The 22234-nt window shown below is 44.2% G+C and overlaps 1 protein-coding gene and 1 long non-coding RNA gene across 7 annotated transcripts in view; one reads left to right on the top strand and one right to left on the bottom strand.

Annotated features, from left to right (window-relative positions):
* Positions 1–22234, top strand: part of sytl5 (synaptotagmin-like 5) — an 81246-nt gene that overhangs the window by 8628 nt on the left and 50384 nt on the right. For 4 of the 6 annotated variants that reach the window (XM_047370540.1, XM_047370541.1, XM_047370536.1 and 1 more), the window contains exon 2: positions 524–670. The exons of the other annotated variants lie outside the window; for them this stretch is intronic. The gene's annotated coding sequence lies outside the window, so the exon portion shown is untranslated. The remainder of the gene's footprint in view (positions 1–523; positions 671–22234) is intronic. 6 annotated transcript variants of the gene reach the window in all.
* The window catches only part of LOC124871325, a 38615-nt gene continuing 32984 nt past the window's right edge, over positions 16604–22234 (bottom strand). Inside the window, exons 2-3 of the long non-coding RNA XR_007038998.1 lie at positions 16833–16960; positions 16604–16697 (exon numbers count right to left, since the gene is read on the bottom strand). This is a non-coding gene — a long non-coding RNA (uncharacterized LOC124871325). The remainder of the gene's footprint in view (positions 16698–16832; positions 16961–22234) is intronic.

Below are 22234 nucleotides of genomic sequence, written 5' to 3'. Positions count from 1 at the left end.
TTTCTAGTTCCTGGTTTTGGTTCTCTGGTTAACAGAGAAGATTAGCTAATAGATTAGCTTCTTTTGATAGTTTCCTTATTTGAAAAACTCATTGCAAACTATGTGTTTGTTCTTGTAATGAACTGAAGTAGTTAGTCATCTAGTGTAACCTCTACCTGTATTTTGGCTCAATATCTAAAGTTGAATTGAATGCTTATTCCCGAGGTGCTCACTGGATCACAATCCTGTTTCGCTTCATGCTCTATTGCTTTGTGGTGCTGAACTGTTGAATAATTCTTGTCTTAAGTGTGCATCTATTTTCACACCCATAGCATACAGCATGTATGTGTGCCTGCCTTGAACACATGAATATTATCCTTTAACAGACAAATTACATTCAGATTAAACCTTCTGATAGCCTGAGCTTCTGTATCTGTGCTAATCAATGCTGCTGCTCTGAATAACATCTGATCCCTGGAGTGCAGTGTTTTGTGGGGTTTCCCTCCCTTCCTCCCACTCACTCTGATGCTGTTCTCATCCACAGCTTCACAAAGTGTGCTGCATGCCGATTTTACATGCAGGCCAAATGTCCATTTGGCCTCAGAAATACATCAAACCTCCCATCAGTCTGGGCAGCAGCGAGGCAATCAGTGAGAAACCTATCGACACGACAACCCTACACATGCTGCAGGTAGAAAAAAAATACCTTAAAAGCAAAAATGCAATTTAGGGGATAAAATGGTTCAGCTGAGTAATGGATTGCAGGGTTGTCAGGGGGCGCTGCTTTCTTTTTGCCCTCTTTAAACCTCAAACATGAGGACACTTACCTTTACAGGCGCTTTGTGCAGCAGATGTTAAGCTGAACCTCTGCAGGAGGATTTTATGAGTAAGCCTGGGTACATGCAAATATATATGAAATCAAAAATATTTCTAAATGTTATAACCTTTGGTATTTGATTGCCTTTGTGTGTTTACCTGGATGTGCTGAGGGGAAACGTGAACACAGCTCTGCGAATTTCAAATACAGACATTAATTGGTTTATTGTGGGTTTGTCATGCAATAATGTCGTGTTTAATGTAGAAATATTTTTGGAAAGATTAAAAGTAGCAGTAATGACATCAATTAATATGTGAAATCTTTTTAAAATACACCCCATGGTAACATGAATGAAGCCATGCCTAAATAGTGTAATAATTATGTTGTATGAAATTATGTGACGATATGTGATTAAAATATTAAATATTTATGTTGGAAAGTAGAATAAAATGTATATTAAACATTTAATTCTACAATAAACGTTTTTTTAATAAGTCATATTGAAAACTTTCATGATATAAATTTAGGAATTCACGCTAGCAGGAAAACATGAAATTGCAATATATTATGCATTGTACGTTACACTTAACCCACAGTTTCTCAATCTCTTTTCTTTTGCAACTTCGTAATGTCTTCCTGAGCTTTAGAATCTTAATCACTTAGATCTAGAGCCTAAATGGGAACCAAAGGCAGTAAAATCCATCCAACGAGCCAAATATATTATTGGAAAGCATATTTTGAACATTTTGAATTCCCCTGAAATTTAACAGCCTGCCAAAAGTATGCATTCAATGTGACACATTCAAACTGCTACGAAGATTGTGATTCAATGCATTGTACAGCTCTAAATGTAACATTACAATAATTCTGTTTAAATGGAAAACAATTCAGGTGACAACAGTTTGTTTAAGCTCATCTTTTAAATTAATCTTCAAGTGATTATTATTCTAGTAAGCAAAACTTCACTTGAGAATACTATCCTTTGGTTAAGGACATAGAAAATCATTACTTATTTAAACTATTACAGCAAGAAACTAGTTTAAATAATGAAATAAAAAAATCTCTGGAACATTTTTGGTGCTTATAACTAATACTAAATATTCACCAGGGCACAACAATCCCCAAAACAACATTATTGTGAATAAATGAGAAGCCTTGCACAGAGAGCAGCAGCCACAACACACTGCTTCCAACCTTTTCCAACCTGGTGTATTACTTTCAGTTAGAACTTAGTAAGTTTAAACTTAGGCACACCTTCAATTTTTACTTCATTTAAAATCATTTTAATTTGGTTGCATTGTTATTCCTCTTGCTCCCTTGACTCTGAAGATATTAATAAGACCCTATCCTTCTTGCCACCATATTCTGCTCCTTCTTCTCTATCTTCTCATTGCCAGATTTTCTTCTCATTGCCAGATTTATTATCTGGACTTTTCTTTAAAGGCAAAAAATACACAATACATTTGAATTTCAGCCTGGAAAACCTTCCTTCGATCTTGCAGCAGCCAACAGTTTTTTGTCACTGCCCCCTATTCCAGTGGCAAGCATGGTCCATGCCAATTCCTATGTGCAAAGTGTCTAACGCATAAGGCCGGTATAGGGCGTTAATTGTTTGCAAAATAGTTATTACCATTTAGGAACAGAGTTAGTAAATTTGTTCTCGAAGCCAGCTAAGTGTATAAACAAATGAACAAACTAAAACGAAAAATTAGGTTAAAAGATGATTAACGTCACCTGCTATAATGTAACTAAAACATGCTAGCTTTTACAGTTTTTTTAACTACTTAATACTGATGTTGTGGCATCTCTGTTAAATATATAGGAAAATAAAACCCTAGTTACACAAAGTCTGCAGTTTATCTACTTTTAAGAGATTAAACAAAATTTTGTCTATTTTTCTCATTTATGTGTTTCATAATTTTATCAACAATGGATAATTATAGATGTGGTACTAAATAACAGCACTCTGTGCACATTTTAATCCCACTTTCTTAATCAGTTATCTCTACTTTCAGTAGGAACCACAGTCAACTTCACCTATGTTGATTCTTAAGAGCAAAGATCGTTCTGTGTTGGTTTATTTACCATCCTCCAACTTCATTAGACTTCCAACTCATCCTTATTCTCCCTTTGCCTGTGACTTTTTTCTGAACTTTGTTTTTATTTCTGTTATTAAGACTACATTTCATCCATTTCAGCACCTGTTATTGGCCTGATGTTACATCTTTTTAGGAGCGATTCATTGTTAGACTGTTGTTAAACTCTCTGGTCAGAAGAGTTTAAATTAGATCCGTGCCTAAAACATTTGTGGCTGGTTATCACCCATACTAGCTGAATGTTGTAAAAGGTTGTCAAGTTAATTTGTTTAATCTCCTGGAGAATAGGAAACAATAAATTGTGACACGTTTTATTCATACAAAGAGTTTAAAAACACAGATAGCAGATTTATAGTTGCTCGGTACATGATTGTAGGGAAAACGGTACCAGAAGATATAATTATTGTATAAGAGAAGCTGAAGCAAATTCCAGTTGTTAGATGATAAATAGTACACCTCTAATGAATCTTCCCTCTGCTGTAAAGGGTTTGAAAGAGTATGCAGAAGCAATACTTTGTCAGCTAAAAGGTTCCTCCCTTTGCTCTCTGCTGTGCTTCAGGTCTGTGTGTAGAATGACAACAACAAAGGTTGTCATGTACACATAGTCCAGTTATGATAGCAAGTAGAAGAATAGAAACTATTAAACTCTTGGCTCTTACAGGTATGGTTAATTGTTTAAAATCACATTAACCTGACATAAATAAAGAGAATATCCATACATTTCCCACTAAGGTTAAGGTGCAATGTTTGAACATAAGGAAATTGTTTTAGTTGGCTAGGTTAATTTCTCTCTGTTTTACATTACTCGTACTCGTGCTCGTCGTCTTCCGCTTATCCGGGACCGGGTCACGGGGGCAGTAGACTCAGCAGAGACGCCCAGACGTCCCTCTCTCCAGACACCTCCTCCAGCTCCTCCAGGGGGAACCCAAGGCGTTACCACGCCAGCCGAGAGACATAGTCCCTCCAGCGTGTCCTGGGACGTCCCCTGGGCCTCCTCCCGGTGGGACGTGCCTGGAACACCTCCCGAGGAAGGCGTCCAGGAGGCATCCGGTATAGATGCCCGAGCCACCTGGGTCCTCTCGATGTGGAGGAGCAGTGGCTCTACTCCGAGCCCCTCCCGGATGGCTGAGCTCCTCACCCTATCTCTAAGGGAGTGCCACCCTACGGAGGAAGCTCATTTCAGCCACTTGTATCCGGGATCTTGTTCTTTCGGGCATGACCCAAAGTTCATGGCCATAGGTGAGGGTAGGAACGTAGACCGACCAGTAAATTGAGAGCTTTGCTTTTTGGCTCAGCTCTCTCTTCACCACAACGGACCGGCACAGTGCCCCCATTACTGCGGCAGCCGCACCAATCCGTCTGTCGATCTCCCGCTCCATTTTTCCCTCACTCGTAAACAAGACCCCGAGATACTTAAACTCCTCCACTTGAGGCAGAAACTCCCCTCCAACCTGAAAAGGACAAGCCACGCTTTTCCGGTCGAGAACCATGGCCTCGGAGAAGCTGATCTTCATCCCAGCTGCTTCACAATCTGTTGCGAACCACACCAGCGCATGCTGTAGGTCTTGGCTAGAGGGAGCCAGCAGGACCACGTCATCTGCAAAAAGAAGAGACGAAATCCACTGGTCCCCAAACCAGACCCCCTCCAGCCCTTGGCTGCATCTAGAAATCCTGTCCATAAAAGTTATGAACAGGACCGGTGACAAAGGGCTGCCCTGCCGGAGTCCAACATGCACCGGGAACAGGTCCGACTTAGTGCCGGCAATGCAGACCAAACTCCTGCTCCGCTCGTACAGGGACCGGATGGCCCCTAATAAAGGGCCCTTGATTCCATACTCCTGGAGCACCCCCAACAGGGCATCACGAGGGACACAGTCGAATACTTTCTCCAGGTCCACAAAACACATATGAACCGGTTGAGCAAACTCCCATGAACCCTCGAGCACCCTGTAGAGGGTATAGAGGTGGTCCAGTGTTCCACGGCTGGGACGAAAACCACACTGCTCCTCCTGAAGCCGAGGTTCGACTATTGGTCGGACTCTCCTCTCCAATACCCTGGCGTAGGCCTTACCAGGGACGCTGAGGAGTGTGATCCCCCTGTAGTTGGAACACACCCTCCGGTCCCCCTTCTTATGAAGGGGGACCACCACCCCAGTCTGCCAGTCCAGAGGCACTGTCCCCGACCGCCACGGAATATTGAAGAGGCGTGTCAACCATGACAGCCCCACAACATCCAGAGACTTGAGGTACTCAGGGCGGATCTCATCCACCCCCGAAGCCTTGCCACCGCGGAGCTTTTTAACCACCTCGGTGACTTCAGCTTGGGTGATGAAAGAGTCCAACCCCGAGTCCCCAGCCTCTGTTTCCACCACGAATGCGTGATGGCAGGATTGAGGAGATCCTCGAAGTACTCCTTCCACCGCCCGATGATGTCCTCAGTCGAGGACAGCAGCCTCCCACCCCCACTATAAACAGTGTTGGCGAAGCACTGCTTCCCCCTCCTGAGGCGCCGGACGGTTTGCCAGAATCGCTTCGAGGCCAACTGGTAGTCCTTCTCCATGGCCTCACCGAACTCCTCCCAGGCCCGAGTTTTTGCCTCTGCCACAGCCCGGGACGCAGCACGCTTGGCCTCACGGTACCTGTCAGCCGCCTCAGAAGTCCCACAAGCCAACCACAGCCGATAGGACTCCTTCTTCAGCGTGACAGCATCCCTTACTGCTGGTGTCCACCACCGGGTTCTGGGATTTCCGCCGCGACAGGCACCGCAGACCTTACAGCCGCAGCTACGGGCAGCAGCCTTGACAATAGATGCGGAGAACATGGTCCACTCGGACTCTATGTCTCCAACATCCCCCGGGATCTGGTCAAAGCTCTCCTGGAGGTGGGAGTTGAATACATCCCTGGCCGAGGGCTCCGCCAGGCGTTCCCAGCAGACCCTCACTATGCGCTTGGGCCTGCCAAGTCTGTCCGGCTTTCTCCTCCTCCAGCGGATCCAACTCACTACCAGATGGTGATCAGTGGACATCTCAGGCCCTCTCTTCACCCGAGTGTCCAAAACATGCGGCCGAAGGTCTGATGATACGACAACAAAGTCGATCATCGACCTCCTGCCTAGGGTGTCCTGGTGCCAAGTGCACTGATGGACACCCTTATGTTTGAACATGGTGTTCATTATGGACAATCCGTGACTAGCACAGAAGTCCAATAACAAAACACCACTCGGATTCAGATCGGGGAGGCCATTCCTCCCGATCACGCCTCTCCAGGTGTCACTGTCATTTCCCACGTGGGCGTTGAAGTCCCCCAGCAGAATAATGGAGTTCCCGGGAGGGGCACTATCCAGCACCCCCGACAGGGACTCCAAGAAGGCCAGGTACCCCGCACTACCGCTCGGCCCGTAGTCCGAGACGACAGTCAGAGACCTATCCCCAACCCGAAGGCGCAGGGATACGACCCTCTCATCCACTGGGGTAAACCCCAACACGAGACGGCTGAGCTGGGGGGCAACAAGCAAACCCACACCAGCCCGCCGCCTCTCCCCGTGGGCCACTCCAGAGTAGAAGAGAGTCCAACCCCTCTCAAGGACATGGGTTCCAGAGCCCACGCTGTGCGTGGAGACGAGCCCGACTATTTCTAGTTGATATCTCTCGACCTCCTGCACAAGCTCAGGCTCCTTCCCCCCCAGCGAGGTGACATTCCACGTCCCTAGAGCCAGCCTAAGCATCCGGGGATTGGGCCGCTGAGGTCTCCACCTTCGCCCGCCACCCAATCCTCTTTGCACCAGTCCCTCACGGTTCCCCCTGCAGGTGGTGGGCCCACTGGGGGATGGCCTCGCGTCTCTCGTTGGGCCTTGGCCCGGCCGGGTCCCGCGAGGAGCGACCCAGCCACCAGGCACTCTCCAGCGAGTCCCGACCCCAGGCCTGGCTCCAGGGTGGGACCCCGGCTCCGCCGTACCGGGCGACGTCACGTGCCTCGATATTTTCGTCCTCATGAGGGATTCTTGAACCGCTCTTTGTCTGACCCGTCACCTAGAGCCTGTTTGCCATGGGAGACCCTACCAGGGGCATTTAGGCCCCAGACTACATAGCCTCTAGGATCATTTGGGCACTCAAACCCCTCCACCGCGTTAAGGTGGCAGTTCAAGGAGGAGTGTTTTACATTATGATAAATAGAAATACTTTTGCTCTGTCATTTGATTCGATCTAATTTCAAACTATTCATAAAATACTGTGTTAGCATTTTGTGTCTGATACATAGAAAACAAGTAGAACTTGTTGAGCTTAAATTCTGTGAACAGGGCGTGTTTCCTTGTGAAAGTGTTTACATTGCAGTTATTTGCTGTGTATGACTTGTTCCTCATCTGCTACTTAAAACACTAAATATCTCTGGGAAATATTTGAGTTTATTTTTTAATTTGCCATAAGCCATAGTTGACATGTTTTTCTTTCCAAATATTTGTTATTCTTCAGAATCCTTAGGGACTTTCAAATCAAGGAAGCTACACAGGAAAACAAGCTGTCCCTTTTAGCAGACATTTTTTCTGCAAAAGAAGAACTACATATATATCTGTAATTAACATCTTATCACTAGTTTCTAATTCTTTCATCTACTTTCAAGATTGACATTTTTACATCAGGCTGCATTACTGTAATTAATATGAAATGGCCATAGTTTATGTTTTTTCAGTAAACATTTGAGCCACTAATGACTATTGGCTTTGAGGAGGTTTTCCCATAAAATTGGTTTCAATGCCTAACTGGTGCTAGTGGTTGCTTAGCACCAGCTGGTTGGATTTTCACCTAAGCAAGAACCGACTCTGGTACCAGTAACGTGGCGCTTTCGCTGCACCAAACCTTAGCTGGGCAAGATCAAAGAACCTCTTTCATCTGCAGATGGAGGCGGGCTCATGGACAACCAATCAAAATGTTGTCATATTTTGAAAACTGCAGTTAGTTTTAATTTTTCTATTTGTACCTAAAACACAAAATATCAACAAATATAAAATGTCAGATTAGCACAGGAATACCATAAACTCTCTGTAAATGTCAGTAATTTTAGAGTGGTTTGTCATAATATCGCCTGTGATGGAGTTGTGTATGACTCAGTGTGCTGTATCAAACTGCACTGAATAACAAGTTGTTTCTAAATCTTTTTATAAAAGCAGTGTTAGTATGTTAATATCACCAGATTATTTTAATAAATTCTTCTTGAAACACACGTTGCAGCGCAGCGGGTAAATGCCGATTGGAGGGCAGCTGATCTGGGCTTTAAGGAGTACTTTAAGGAGTAATATTGATGTTTTGGGTTTAATGCGAAAGCAAACCCCTGAAAGCGAGAAGCACTTTAATATTGTGCACACTGACATTGTAATAATGGTAACTTTGCGACATATTGTGCAACCCAAAGCAAAAGGCATCGTTTTATTTTGTCTTGGAAACATAAAAGTAGGTCTTAAGTTACCTAAGTATTCTAATGTGCTCAAAGTATGACTGTCCACCAGGTTTCTAAGAGAAAAAGTCACTCAGACTCTGTTTAAAGTTACTTATTGAGCACATTGTTCACTAAAGCCAACAAATCGCACTGAAGGTTGTTTGTTCGTGTCGATCCCAGTTCTCTAACCACCTAGTGTCAGTCCTTATGACTCCCAACACTGTGTGAAATTAATATAGGGGTTTTAGCATGGTTTTTTTTAAAAGTGCATTTTGTGAATTCCTGCATTGAAAATTCATCTTTGTTGATGTTTCTTTTTAATAATAATAGTTGAAAATAAAATTTGTTTTGAGAGACATATGCTGTGGCACAAAAAGTGCTTGCTTGCTTCTTTCATTGAAAAACCTAAACCTGACTCTGCCACTCACCCTGGTTTAACACTGGTACCGCTTTGGTTGAAGGAAAAACCCAAATCCAAATCAAACCCTTGGATCAGATTTTTGCTGGGGTCACTTCCTAAAGGCTCTCGGCCCCTTTGCTCTCACTTCTTGGAGCTTTCATCATGCTTTAACAACCAGATATTTTACAACCTGACAACCTTTAAGATGTTTTAAGAATATTAGAATTTACAAAGGACAATTATAGAATTTACTAACCGAGCTAAGGCTCAGTAATTTTTCATAAAACTTTTTGACAAATGTACTAAGAGCTAATTAAAAATTCTGGAGCAACTCGGAACCATCCAGTTTATTTTTTTTCCCCTTTTCCAACATGATTCAGTGATAGTGTCTGGTTTTGATGAAACACAGATCAAGATGCCCTTTCTGTCAAAACCGTTGAGCCTCTTTACCGTGCTGTGATTATTTCATGGCTGCGGTTGTTTGGCCTCCTATTTGGGCTGTTAGGAAAATGTTAGATTCTAAGGGCAACCGCATAGAACTGAGAGCGTCAGATAAACAACTGCGGAAGCGTCTAAAATTCCCAGTAAATAAACAATAAAGCCATGGGGATTAAAAAAAGATTAGTTTGTAAAAAAAAAAGGATTGAAAATGAGGCATCTGCGAGAGGACAGTCTGTTTTTGCTTAAAGATTTTCATTCATTGATGCATCTCAGAGGCTGAGCCACCTCAGACCTTCAGTATTGAATTGCACTGTGCATATGTGTCCTCCATGTTTCTGCATGCAGTTAATTAAAACATCAGCACCCTCTCAGACTACAATTTTACATGCAGTTTACTTGTTATTCTTTGATTAATACCAACGCTTCCCTGAGCAGAGGTCTGACTTTATTCCATTAGCCTGCCGTTGATTCTTGATAAAAGAAGAGCAGCACATTGTGGCAGCCCTGAAGTTATGAAATATTCAGTCATGTTAGTGAATGTAAAGGGAGCTGGATGTAACCCGAAGGTCTTCTTCTCTGGCAGTGAAGCTGCAGCAGCTGCAGACGAGGCTACAACTAAATCTAGGTTAATAAGATCCAGCCTTGATCTCTGATGCTCTTATCTGTAGTTTTTTTAAAAGCCCTCATACAGTAGAAGCAGTGAAAATCATATCTGGCTGGAAAAAAACAAGTGATTTTTATTAAAAATGCTTGTAATAAAACATTGAATACACAAACAGTTTTAAAAACCACCAATTCCTAAAAGATCTGCTTTTATGGAGATGTTGATTGAAGATTCTTGTTTCCCAACAAACAGATTTCCAACACTTGAACCATATCACAGTTTATACTTGGATTGGAACGTGTGGAGCCAGCCGCAGACGGCAGCTTCCAATCTGGACTCTGCTTTGGCAACAAAAATGGCTGTTTCAGACTTGTGAAGCGCTGCTTACACTGGAGACTGAAGGTGAAAAGGTCAACAGTCTTCCTTGGCGTCTCTGTCATCGGCCAGAAGGAGCCTCCCCCTCTTCTTAATTAATCACATAAACACAAACAAGCAGATTTATTGAGACTGCACACTAGAATTGAAGTGAGATAATCATCATTTTGGTTATTTTAGGATACAGTTTTGGACATTATACACTGATAAACCCTGACTGTATTTGAGAAATTATAGGAAGTATAGAAATTATACTTTGTTAGTCTGGATGCTCGGTTTTAAAATAATCACCATTGACTTATAGCTCCCTTTACTGTTCCGAAAACAGCTGTTTAGGCTGTGTATCTCTTTCAGTTGCCCACTTCTCTGGAGAAGCTTCATATCCCCAGCATTTGATGCAGATCTTTAATCCAATAAAGATCTTACTCAGTCTGGTTACAAATGACCTACCATTGAACCAGAAAGACAGCATCTATTAAAATGGGAAGAATTTCTGTTTATTTAGGTTCCATTTATTAGTGTTACCTCTGCTTTCAGGTCAGTTTCTTCATTCACTAAATTGTACACATATTTCATACATCCATGTGGCAATTTCATCCTACTTCCATTTCATACCCTTAAACGTCACATATTTGTGCACTTAAACAATTTCCTATCAGGCTATTTGTCTCGTTTACCTTTAATGAATTATGGAAATAAATGAAAATCTCTAGAATAGATTAGAGTATAATGTTTTAGTCTTTTTGGGAAAGTTTAAAGATTTTGTTATGACTACTGTAACTGAAAAACGACCGACCGACCGGCTGCATTCACCGACTGCATTCACAGTATACTTTAAAAGAACGGCTAAAATCCACTGTGAAATATGGAAATTTGAGTTGGGAAAAGTATTTTGACATGACAAATGTATGGGAAACCTGTAAATGGGCTCATGAGGATTCATCAATAGGTACACCTGCGTATAACAACATCAGTCAGTCAGTCATTTTCTACCGCTTATTCCATAGTGGGTCGCGGGGGAGCTGGTGCCTATCTCCAGCAATCTATGGGCGAGAGGCAGGATATACCCTGGACAGGTCGCCAGTCCATCGCAGGGCAACACACAAACAACCAAGCACATGGTATAACAACATAAAAAAAATAAAATATTAAAGGTTCCAAAAAATATTGCCCCAAGGAACTACCTAAAGACAACAGTTTTGGCCCTAAAGCATAATCCCGAGGGACACCTTGAGGAATTTCTTTCAGTTTATATTTTAGATAAACTAAAAAAACGTTGACAGGGTTCAATAGGCTTTTTCCACCAAAGTGCTTCAACTACAGAACCAGGACTTGCTCTAGAATAAGGACATCCTATCTAGGAGTAGGGCAAATATCCAGTTTGGTTTTCCACAATTAAACCAGTAGACAAAGGGTAAATATTTAATTACACATAACGCAGTGATTTATTAACGTTATTGTAAACAACATTTGGAGTTTGTGAACGCTCTTTACGTCCGGTCTCCTGATCTATGATTGCTATTAATAAAGTGTGCTACAAACTGAAGCTATAGTTTTTCCAGCAGGATTAATTAGCACCAGTTGATAATGTTAAAATATCCAACAGTTTTTATAAACGTAGCTGCAAGCAGCATTTATAAATTCAGCTGGAGAAGACAAATGTGTGCGCTATTCTTAGCGATAAATCGGCATACTTTTACAATGTAAGAGGCAACTAATAATGTTCTTGGTGAATTATGGTTGACATGGTTTCTACAGCTTCTAAACAGCAGGAAGACACAGCTCGCATGGTTAAGTTAAAAATCTGAATGAATAAAATAAATCACAAGTTTCAATTAAAACCTTTATTCTGTGGTTAAAATGGGAAAGGCTCGGTATAATATAACATTTTTGCTTGTTTTATCAGTTGGAGATTTTTTTTTGCGATTTTATATTCCATAAATAAAAAAATAAAAATTACATAAAGGCTTAAGATGTAGCTCCAAAAATGGGCCAGGGTATTTTTAACATGATCCTGTTTTATAATGCCAAAGCAATTTTATTTCAAAGCATCCATTAACATTTAAAACTGTATTCAGGAAGCATTAGCTTCATGCAGCAGTGATTCAAGGGCTGTGAAGAAAAGAAAAAGAGGGACATGTTGTTTTTTGCTCTTTGTATACTGCTTTGTTTTAAGGGATACTATGACTGAAAATACTGGTTTGTATGGTGAGAACTCTGATCTCTCTGTTCTTGTACTTACTGATCACCTTTCCAAGTGTCTGTTTCCCTAAGGTTCAGATGGGATTTCAGATTTATTTTGTGTCTATTGCTCAGCACTTTCTCTTCTGATTTGTTTGGATGAACAGCACTTTTTTGTCATTCTCCTCTTAATTAGAGGCTGAAATCACTCTAGCAGACACAGCAAGCACAATTCAGCTAGTTTGGTAAAGGTTAAAGGAGAAGAAAAAGGGAGACAAGGGAGTAAAGAAAGGACAGCTCAAAGGTTATGTTTGGATGCGTTATTTAGAGCCTCTGAAAATGTTGGTTTGGTTTTCTTATTTTCTGCTCCATTTAGCCCAACAGGAGAGAGCAAAAGCCTGGAGGCTGGATAGGTCATTACTGGAGAGTGCTCCGTTGAGAGTTGTAATGTTGCAGCAACTGTGACACACAGGTTCAATAGCTGTAGGGGCAGTGTTTTAATTTTTAGTCATTGCCAGTCACGAACTTATCATTAACAAAAGAGGCCTGGGTGCTAAAGAAAAAATAATCTGTGAGGAACTCTGTTGTTTCTTACAGCAGATGTTGATACAATCCACTGAAATTAGAACCGTCCTTCATTGCTTCATGTAGTCAACACAAACATATCTGCTCTTTTTGTACTCAGCATGCATAATCTGTTGGATCATGCATGCTCTCTGTACAGCAAGCAAGCTGAAGTTGTTTACATTTGTGTCACACTGCCCAATTTGATCATCTGACAAACGGACAACCCAGAACTGGTTTGATGACTGTAGAAGACTAAAACTGAGGTATTTTCCTGTTGTTCTAACATTCATTTATTGTATTGTACATAGAATACTACACACTGGTAGTCTCAATAAGCTGGTTAATCAGTCAGGCTATCAGCTCTGGTAACAAGGCTGCTGAGAGATTGTCACCTGTAAGTTTTTAAACCATATACTTTATAAGATGCAAAAGGATTGGGCGGCAGACGAAGGTGGAGACCTCGGCGGCCCGATACCTGGATGCTTAGGCTGGCTCTAGGGACATGGAATGTCACCTTACTGGGGGGGAAGGAGCCTGAGCTTGTGCGGGAGATATCGACTAGAAATAGTTGGGCTCACCTCTGGAACCCATCTCATTGAGAGTGGCTGGACTCTCTTCTACTCTGGAGTGGCTTTGTTGTCAGACCTTCGGCATGTTTTGGACACTCGGGTGAAAAGAGGGGCTGAGCTGTCCACCGATAATCACCTGGTGGTGAGTTGGATCCGCTGGAAGAAGAGAAATTCCGACAGACTTGGCAGTCCCAAGCGCATAGTGAGGGTCTGCTGGGAAGGTCTGGCAGAGCCCTCAGCCAGGGATGTATTGAACTCCCACCTCCGGGAGAGCTTTGACCAGATTCTGGGGGATGTTGGAGACATAGAGTCTGAGTCGACCATGTTCTCCGCATCTATTGTCGATGCTGCTGCCCGTGGCTGTAAGGTCTGCGGTGTCTGTTGCGGTGGCAATCCCCGAACCCGGTGGTGGACACTGGCAGTAAGAAACGCTGTCAAGTTGAAGGAGTCCTATTGGCTGTGGTTGGCTTGTGGGACTCCTGAGGCGGCTGACAGGTACCGTGATGGCAAGCATGCTGCGGCCCGGGCTGTGGCGGAGGCAAAAACCCGGGCCTGGGGGGAGTTCGGTGAGGCCATGGAGAAGGACGGTTGGCCTCGAAGCAATTCTGGCAAACCGTCCGGCGCCTCAGGAGGGGGAAGCAGTGCTCTGCCAAAAATATTTACAGTGAGGGTGGGAGGCTGCTGACCTCGACTGGGGACATTATTGGGCGGTGGAAGGAGTACTTCGAGGATCTCCTCAATCCTGCCATCACGCATTCCCTGGTGGAAACAGAGGCTGGGACTCGAGGTTAGACTCTTTCATCACCCAGGTTGAAGTCACCGACTTCAACCTGGGTGATGGACTGTGGGTGATGGACATGTGCCTGCCCCAACCAGTCCACATGTGTTTTGTGGACCTGGAGAAAGCATTCGACTATGTCCCTCGTGATGCCCTGTGGGGGTGCACCAGGAGTATAGAATCGGGGGCCCTTTATTAGGGGCCATCCGGTCTCTGTACAAGCGGAGCAGGAGTTTGGTCGGCATTGCCGGCACTAAGTCGGACCTGTTCCCCGTGCATGTTGGACTCCGGCAGGGCTGCCCTTTGTCACCGGTCCTGTTCATAACTTTTATGGACAGGATTTCTAGACGCAGCCAAGGGCCGGAGGGGGTCTGGTTTGGGGACCAGAGGATTTCGTCTCTTCTTTTTGCAGATGACGTGGTCCTGCTGGCCGCCTCTAGCTAAGACCTACAGCATGCACTGGGGTGGTTCGCAGCCGAGTGTGAAGCGGCTGGGATGAAGATCAGCTCCTCCAAGTCAGAGGCCATGGTTCTCGACCGGAAAGGGTGACTTGTCCTCTTCAGGTTGTAGGGGAGTTCCTGCTTCAAGTGGAGGAGTTCAAGTATCTTGGAGTCTTGTTCACGAGTGAGGGAAGAATGGAGCGGGAGATCGACAGATGGATCGGTGTGACTGTCGTAGTAATGGGGGAACTGTGCCGGTCCGTTGTGCTGAAGAGAGAGCTGAGCCAAAAAGCGAAGCTCTCGATTTACCGGTCGGTCTACATTCCAACCCTCACCTATGGCCATGAACTTTGGGTCATGACCGAAAGAACGAGATCCCGGATACAAGCGGCTGAAATGAGCTTCCTCCGTAAGGTGGCCGGGCACTCCCTTAGAGATAGGGTGAGGAGCTCCGGGAGGGGCTCGGAGTAGAGCCGCTGCTCCTCCACATCGAAAGGAGCCGGTTGAGGTGGCTTAGGCATCTATATCAGATGCCTCCTGGACGCCTTCTCTGGGAGTTGTTCCAGGCACATCTCACCAGGAGGAGGTCCAGGGGGCCCAGGACATGCTGGAGGGACTATGTCTCTTGGCTGGCCTGGGAACGCCTTGGGCGCCCCCCGGAGGAGCACGAGGAGGTGTCTGGGGAGAGGGACGTCTGGGTGTCTGAGTCTGCTGCCCCTGCGACCCGGTCCCGGATATAGCGGAAAACTACGAGTACGTTTCAGCCAGCTGACTAGCAGTGTGCAGCAACATATGTTACCCTATGCTCCATACAGTTGGAGGAAATTGTTGCTGGCATCTCATGTAAAGAACTTTAAACCTTAGGAACAACATAACAAAAAATGTTTGTAGTTTTGAAACCATAACTGTTTACAACCTTGGTCATTATATGTCATGCTAAAAATATGTGAAATTCACTTTGCTGCACACATATTAAATAAAAAAAATATTTAAGCCTTTTTTTTCTTTGCTCTAACTTTCCCCAGGTGGTTATACATTTTAGAAACACTGCTGGTTGCGGTTGCTCTGATGATTTCTGTTACATGAAGCAGTGCTCACTGCCTTTTCCGAGGTGTGGAGATGAGACCGTAAACCTTCGTCTCTTGACTTAAAGCTCTATGTTTCATGTTCTGTTTTGTACCCTTGGTTCCATTCTTCTGTCATACTTTGCATAAAAGAGAGCAATATCATGAAAGGCTTTGAGGAGAAGCTGGTGGAAAATGCGCCGTGTTTTTCCAAAGACTCACCAAGACAGAGCTATCAATTCATCCTGATTTCAGTTGCTGTTTCACTTGCAAAACACCTCTGCAAACTCTTCAGAGACGAAGAAGCTTTGCATGAATACGTGTGTGTATGGGTGAATGCAGCTTGTAAAGTGAAAGCTCTTTTAGTGGTCAAAGAGACAAAAAAGTGGCATTTAAATGCATTGTGTATCTCTGCCATACGAATCCTCATCCTCATTCAAAGCTTGAAAACTTGTGCATAGCCAATTAAGACTTTAGATCACAAAGATTTGCTGCTGGCCTCCTTTTATTCTTTCTTCACTCTTGCTCCACTATGGCATTGCCCTCCTCCTCCAGGCAGTCTTGTAATTAGAAACAAAAGGTTAAATCTGGCAAGGACAGAATGCCCGTCACCGCTATTCCAAGTGTCAGGCTTGACGCAGGTAAGTTATTCATATTAGTGTCTAATGCCACTTTATTACCCTTAAGCCGGAGGAGTAAATAAGGTTTCTAATTGGATTCTGATTGACAGCGCAGGATGTGATGTTTCAGCAAGAGTCATATACGTGCAGGGAGTTCAGAGGATGAGGAAGCGTAATGGCGATGCGGCTCGACAGCTGGTCCTCACTGATTGGCAGTGACATGAACAGTTTGCCTGACAGGTCTTCAAGCTGAGGGAGGGGTGGGGGTCATCTGCACACTGCAGCGGTGCAGATATGTTATCTGCCCTGAGGTGCTGTGCTTGTGTGCGTGTGAATCTGTCAAATATAGACAAAGCAAGGGAGTGAAGCAGTAAGATACAATTAAATGAAAGGCAGGAATACGTTCCTGCTGAATTAACATGTCATGTTTAATAAAACAGAAAATAGACAAAATCTTATGGTCATTTTCACCGTCCTCTGGTGTGAAACATCTCATCTTCAGCTTTTTGCAGAGATGGTGTTGGGCTATTGATTTCACCTAGCAGTGAATACGGCTCCACATCTGATCACAGGAAGTAGACAACATGCAGGGAGATGCGCTGCAGAGATAGCAGGATACTCCTATTGGCCTCATTTTCTTTAAATCGAGATAAGCAGGCTAGAAAGCATTTCTAAACGTGATCTCTTTCAGACACCTCACAGCATGAGGCTTGTTTTTCTTCTCGCTGCTTTTGAAAGAATACTTTCCTTCCCTAGACTCTCTCCTGGTAAATTAGATGAGTCTGACTATGCATTTTATTTTCAGAAGTCAATCTTAAGAGCTTTGTGCTTCTTTGCATCCTGGTACAAAAGAAAATACAGAGATTGGACCTTTTCCATGATTAACTTTAGGTTCAGGTGTTGAACAAATGTGCTGAATAATGAAACAAGACTTTATGTATCCATTCACACATATTCAAATTCTTAATGTATGGATCATCAAATCCTGAAATAATAATATAGCAAAACAAAACAACATTACAAACCAGCTCTCTAGCAGTGAATTAAGAACTGCCAAAGGAGTTTATCTATTGCAGCAAAATTTTATGCATTTTCATTTCTATTTGTTTTTCTTTTCAGGTCACTGCTCCCATTAATATTTAACTGGATGCTGAAGCCAGCTGCTATGTACAGACAAGGACATGTTAGTGAAGAAAGAGAAGCATTTTAAAACTAAACAGCAAGATGCAGTCTTGTTTTCAAGCTACTAGATTGCTTTGAACAATATTAACACACTAAGACAAACCTCAGTCTTTACATGTTTGTCTCATAAGGTGATTTAATGTGATTTGATGTATTGAAATATCACTGGAAATAATTTTAAAGTTTCAGATCTTTGGCTCAAAAGTTAATAATATCCACTTAAAAAACTATTATCTCATATGTCATTGTTACTATAATTATTGAGGTAACAGATGTCATTTTTTATTAAAAGAATCTCTAATTCATGATGTTTGCAAACTCTAAAAACTGACAGTATGGCTGAGATTGTTACTTTGGTATTTTAATTATTTTCTCCCATTGCTGATTCCATGAAATTGTGATATAATACCAGTATATTGGAAAATATGATAAAATGCAATTATAATGCTGTTTACCTCTGAACCTGAAACTTAATGTATGTTGTACGTATGTAGCCTGTGGTTTAGAGCACTATTTCCAAAACCTTGTATTTATTCATTTTGAACAATTATTATTATTATTATTATACAATTATTGAGGTTTTGTCTTCTGAACGCTGTTATTCTGAAAAATCTACTTGGATTGATTTGTGCTGAATGATGGTTGGAGACAGGGGCAAAAAAACAAGAACAGAAAACACTAACAGAGTAATCCAGAAACTATACAGACACTGGGAGTGGCAAAACATAGGTGAAAACAAACCAGGCGATTCTAGTGGCTAACCAATAGAGGAACAAATATCACAGACATTACCAAAATAAGACAAACAATAACAGCTGGACTAGGAAAATATAACTGACCAAGGAAAATCAGAACAAATAAATAAAAAGGGGAAAATAAATCTAAAAATTTGAAAATCAAACTAAAAGCAATATTAGAAACAACTGACCACCTAGGAATTATCCTAAACATTGAGACATATGGCCTTATGTCAGCAGCTAAATTCATTACTCTCAAACAACTTTTTATGATCTGTCAAAAAGTATTTTTAACGTGCTTATCTCCTCCCATAAAATAGTTAATGTGGGTTTTTTAGGGACTTTAGGGATGTTTAAACTTACCACTCATTTGCTGTATGTTCGTTCGTTCGCTCGTCGTCTTCCGCTTATCCAGGACCGGGTCGCGGGGGCAGCAGACTCAACAGAGACGCCCAGATGTCCCTCTCTCCAGACACCTCCTCCAGTTCCTCCAGGGGGAGCCCTAGGCGTTCCCAGGCCAGCCGAGAGACATAGTCCCTCCAGCGTGTCTTGGGCCGTCCCCTGGGCCTCCTCCCTGTGGGACGTGCCTGGAACACCTCCCGAGGAAGGCGTCCAGGAGGCATCCGGTATAGATGCCCGAGCCACCTCAACTGGCTCCTCTTGATGTGGAGGAGCAGCGGCTCTACTCCGAGCCCCTCCCGGATGGCCGAGCTCCTCACCCTATCTCTAAGGGAGTGCCCGGCCACCCTACGGAGGAAGCTCATTTCAGCCGCTTGTATCCGGGATCTCGTTCTTTCGGTCATGACCCAAAGTTCATGGCCATAGGTGAGGGTAGGAACGTAGACCGACCAGTACATTGAGAGCTTTGCTTTTCGGCTCAGCTCTCTCTTCACCACAACGGACCGGCACAGCGCCCCCATTACTGTGGCAGCCGCACCGATCCGTCTGTCGATCTCCCGCTCCATTCTTCCCTCACTCGTGAACAAGACCCAGGGATACCTAAACTCCTCCACTTGAGGCAGGAACTCCCCTCCAACCTGAAGAGGACAAGCCACCCTTTTCCGGTCGAGTACCATGGCCTCGGACTTGGAGGAGCTGATCCTCATCCCAGCCGCTTCACACTCGGCTGCGAACCGCCACCGCGCATGCTGTAGGTCTTGGCTAGAGGGGGCCAGCAGGACCACGTCATCTGCAAAAAGAAGAGACGAAATCCACTGGTCCCCAAACCAGACCTCCTCCGGCCCTTGACTGCATCTAGAAATCCTGTCCATAAAAGTTATGAACAGGACCGGTGACAAAGGGCAGCCCTGCCGGAGTCCAACATGCACTGGGAACAGGTCCGACTTAGTGCCGGCAATGCGGACCAAACTCCTGCTCTGCTCGTACAGGGACCGGATGGCCCCTAGTAAAGGTCCCCCGATTCCATACTCCTGGAGCACCCCCCACAGGGCATCACGAGGGACACGGTCGAATGCCTTCTCCAGGTCCACAAAACACATGTGAACCGGTTGGGCAAACTCCCATGAACCCTCGAGCACCCTGTAGAGGGTATAGAGCTGGTCCAGTGTTCCACGGCCGGACGAAAACCACACTGCTCCTCCTGACGCTGAGGTTTGACTATCGGTCGGACTCTCCTCTCCAATACCCTGGCGTAGGCCTTACCAAGGAGGCTGAGGAGTGTGATCCCCCTGTAGTTGGAACACACCCTCTGGTCCCCCTTCTTATGAAGGGGGACCACCACCCCAGTCTGCCAGTTCAGAGGCACTGTCCCCAACCGCCACGCAATGTTGAAGAGACGTGTCAACCATGACAGCCCTACAACATCCAGAGACTTGAGGTACTCAGGGCGGATCTCATCCATCCCCGAAGCCTTGCCACCGCGGAGCTTTTTAACCACCTCGGTGACTTCAGCCTGGGTGATGAAAGAGTCCAACCCCGAGTGCCCAGCCTCTGTTTCCACCACGGAATGCATGATGGCAGGATTGAGGAGATCCTCGAAGTACTCCTTCCACCGCCAGATAATGTCCTCAGTCGAGGTCAGCAGTCTCCCGCCCCCACTATAAACAGTGTTGGCAGAGCACTGCTTCCCCCTCCTGAGGCGACGGACGGTTTGCCAGAATCGCTTCGAGGCCAACCGGTAGTCCTTCTCCATGGCCTCACCGAACTCCTCCCAGGCCCAAGTTTTTGCCTCTGCCACAGCCCGGGCCGCAGCACGCTTGGCCTCACGGTACCCGTCAGCCGCCTCAGGAGTCCCACAAGCCAACCACAGCCGATAAGACTCCTTCTTCAGCTTAACAGCATCCCTTACTGCTGGTGTCCACCACCGGGTTCTGGGATTGCCGCCGCGACAGGCACCACAGACCTTACGGCCGCAGCTACGGGCAGCAGCATCGACAATAGATGCGGAGAACATGGTCCACTCGGACTCTATGCCTCCAACATCCCCCGGGATCTGGTCGAAGCTCTCCCGGAGGTGGGAGTTGAATACATCCCTGGCCGAGGGCTCTGCCAGGCGTTCCCAGCAGACCCTCACTATGCGCTTGGGCCTGCCAAGTCTGTCCGGCTTTCAACTCCTCCAGCGGATCCAACTCACCACCAGGTGATGATCAGTGGACAGCTCAGCCCCTCTCTTCACCCGAGTGTCCAAAACATGCGGCCGAAGGTCTGATGATACGACAACAAAGTCGATCATCGACCTCCTGCCTAGGGTGTCCTGGTGCCAAGTCCACTGATGGACACCCTTATGTTTGAACATGGTGTTCGTTATGGACAATCCGTGACTAGCACAGAAGTATGTTGAGTCAGTTATTACAGACATGTGTTTCAAAAGATGGTTGAAAGAAAAAGATAAATTTTTTTAGTAAATACTTTTTTTCATACTAATTATGTTTTACTTGATTTGCTTTTCAATGTCAATATCATATGGGAAGAAACTTGTGCCATCAGAAACGGAATTTGAATTGCTCAGACTGAATCTGTATTTGTGTCATTTGAAATTAAATGCATTGGTTTGAAAATGAATTTCACAAAACTGAAACTGAATATAACAGTTGAAAATTGCTTTGCTTTGTATTGAAAATTCAGTTTGATTACTTTCACTTTCAGGTCTGAAATTCAATTTCAGCTCCAAAATTCAGTTTTTTGTGTCACAAATCCGGGTTCTTGAAGCCACAGATTAATCCAACACAGATTTACTGATTCATGGATGTCATTCTCTATTGCTGTGTCCAAATTCAGGACTGCATCCTTTAGAAGGACGCATTTATAGGCCGATAATGTCCTGGGTGAGGCGACAAATTCGGTCCAATCTCCGAGGTTCCAACAAAAGCGTCCTTTTCCCCGTGTTTGAAGGATGGGTCCGGTGTATCCTCCAAAGCTCACCCTATCCCATGATTCATTGCGGGTCGAAGTAGATTGTTCAAACGGAAGTAGCAAAGGCCGGAGGAGAGAGAAAAGCTGTGAATAAAATTGGATATATTGCGTATTCTGTGAAACAACTGAACTTTTACAATGTTTTTAGATTAAAATGTAGATGTGTAAACCTAAAATATCTGATCAGTTTATCTAGATATCGCTTAATTGCACAAATATGCCGATGTGTTCGTCCGCTGCCCCAGCAGCCGCTCGCCTCGCCAGCTGTCAGCTGACCGGGTGGTTGAGGTGCGCTAAACCCCAAGAGAACAGCTGACTACCGGCACATTGTCTTCAAACTCCCGCTGGGTTTCCCCAATGGGTGGAAGTTAGATATAATTCCGTCAGATGAAATCTAATATTAATGTTTGGTTTATTTATTATAATAATAATTATTATTATTATTATGCTCTGCAAATAAACTGATTTAAACTTTGCTCCTAAAGTTAATATGTTAGTGTTTAAGTTGTTGAAAGCTTTACAAATAAATTAAACAAATGGTATTTGTCATCAATGTATTTTATCTAGTGTTAGATTTATATC

Source organism: Girardinichthys multiradiatus, chromosome 7 (assembly GCF_021462225.1).
Source record: "Girardinichthys multiradiatus isolate DD_20200921_A chromosome 7, DD_fGirMul_XY1, whole genome shotgun sequence".
Lineage (NCBI taxonomy): Eukaryota > Metazoa > Chordata > Actinopteri > Cyprinodontiformes > Goodeidae > Girardinichthys > Girardinichthys multiradiatus.
Note: the sequence above shows the minus strand (reverse complement) of the source record. Positions and strands in the feature narration are given on the sequence as shown.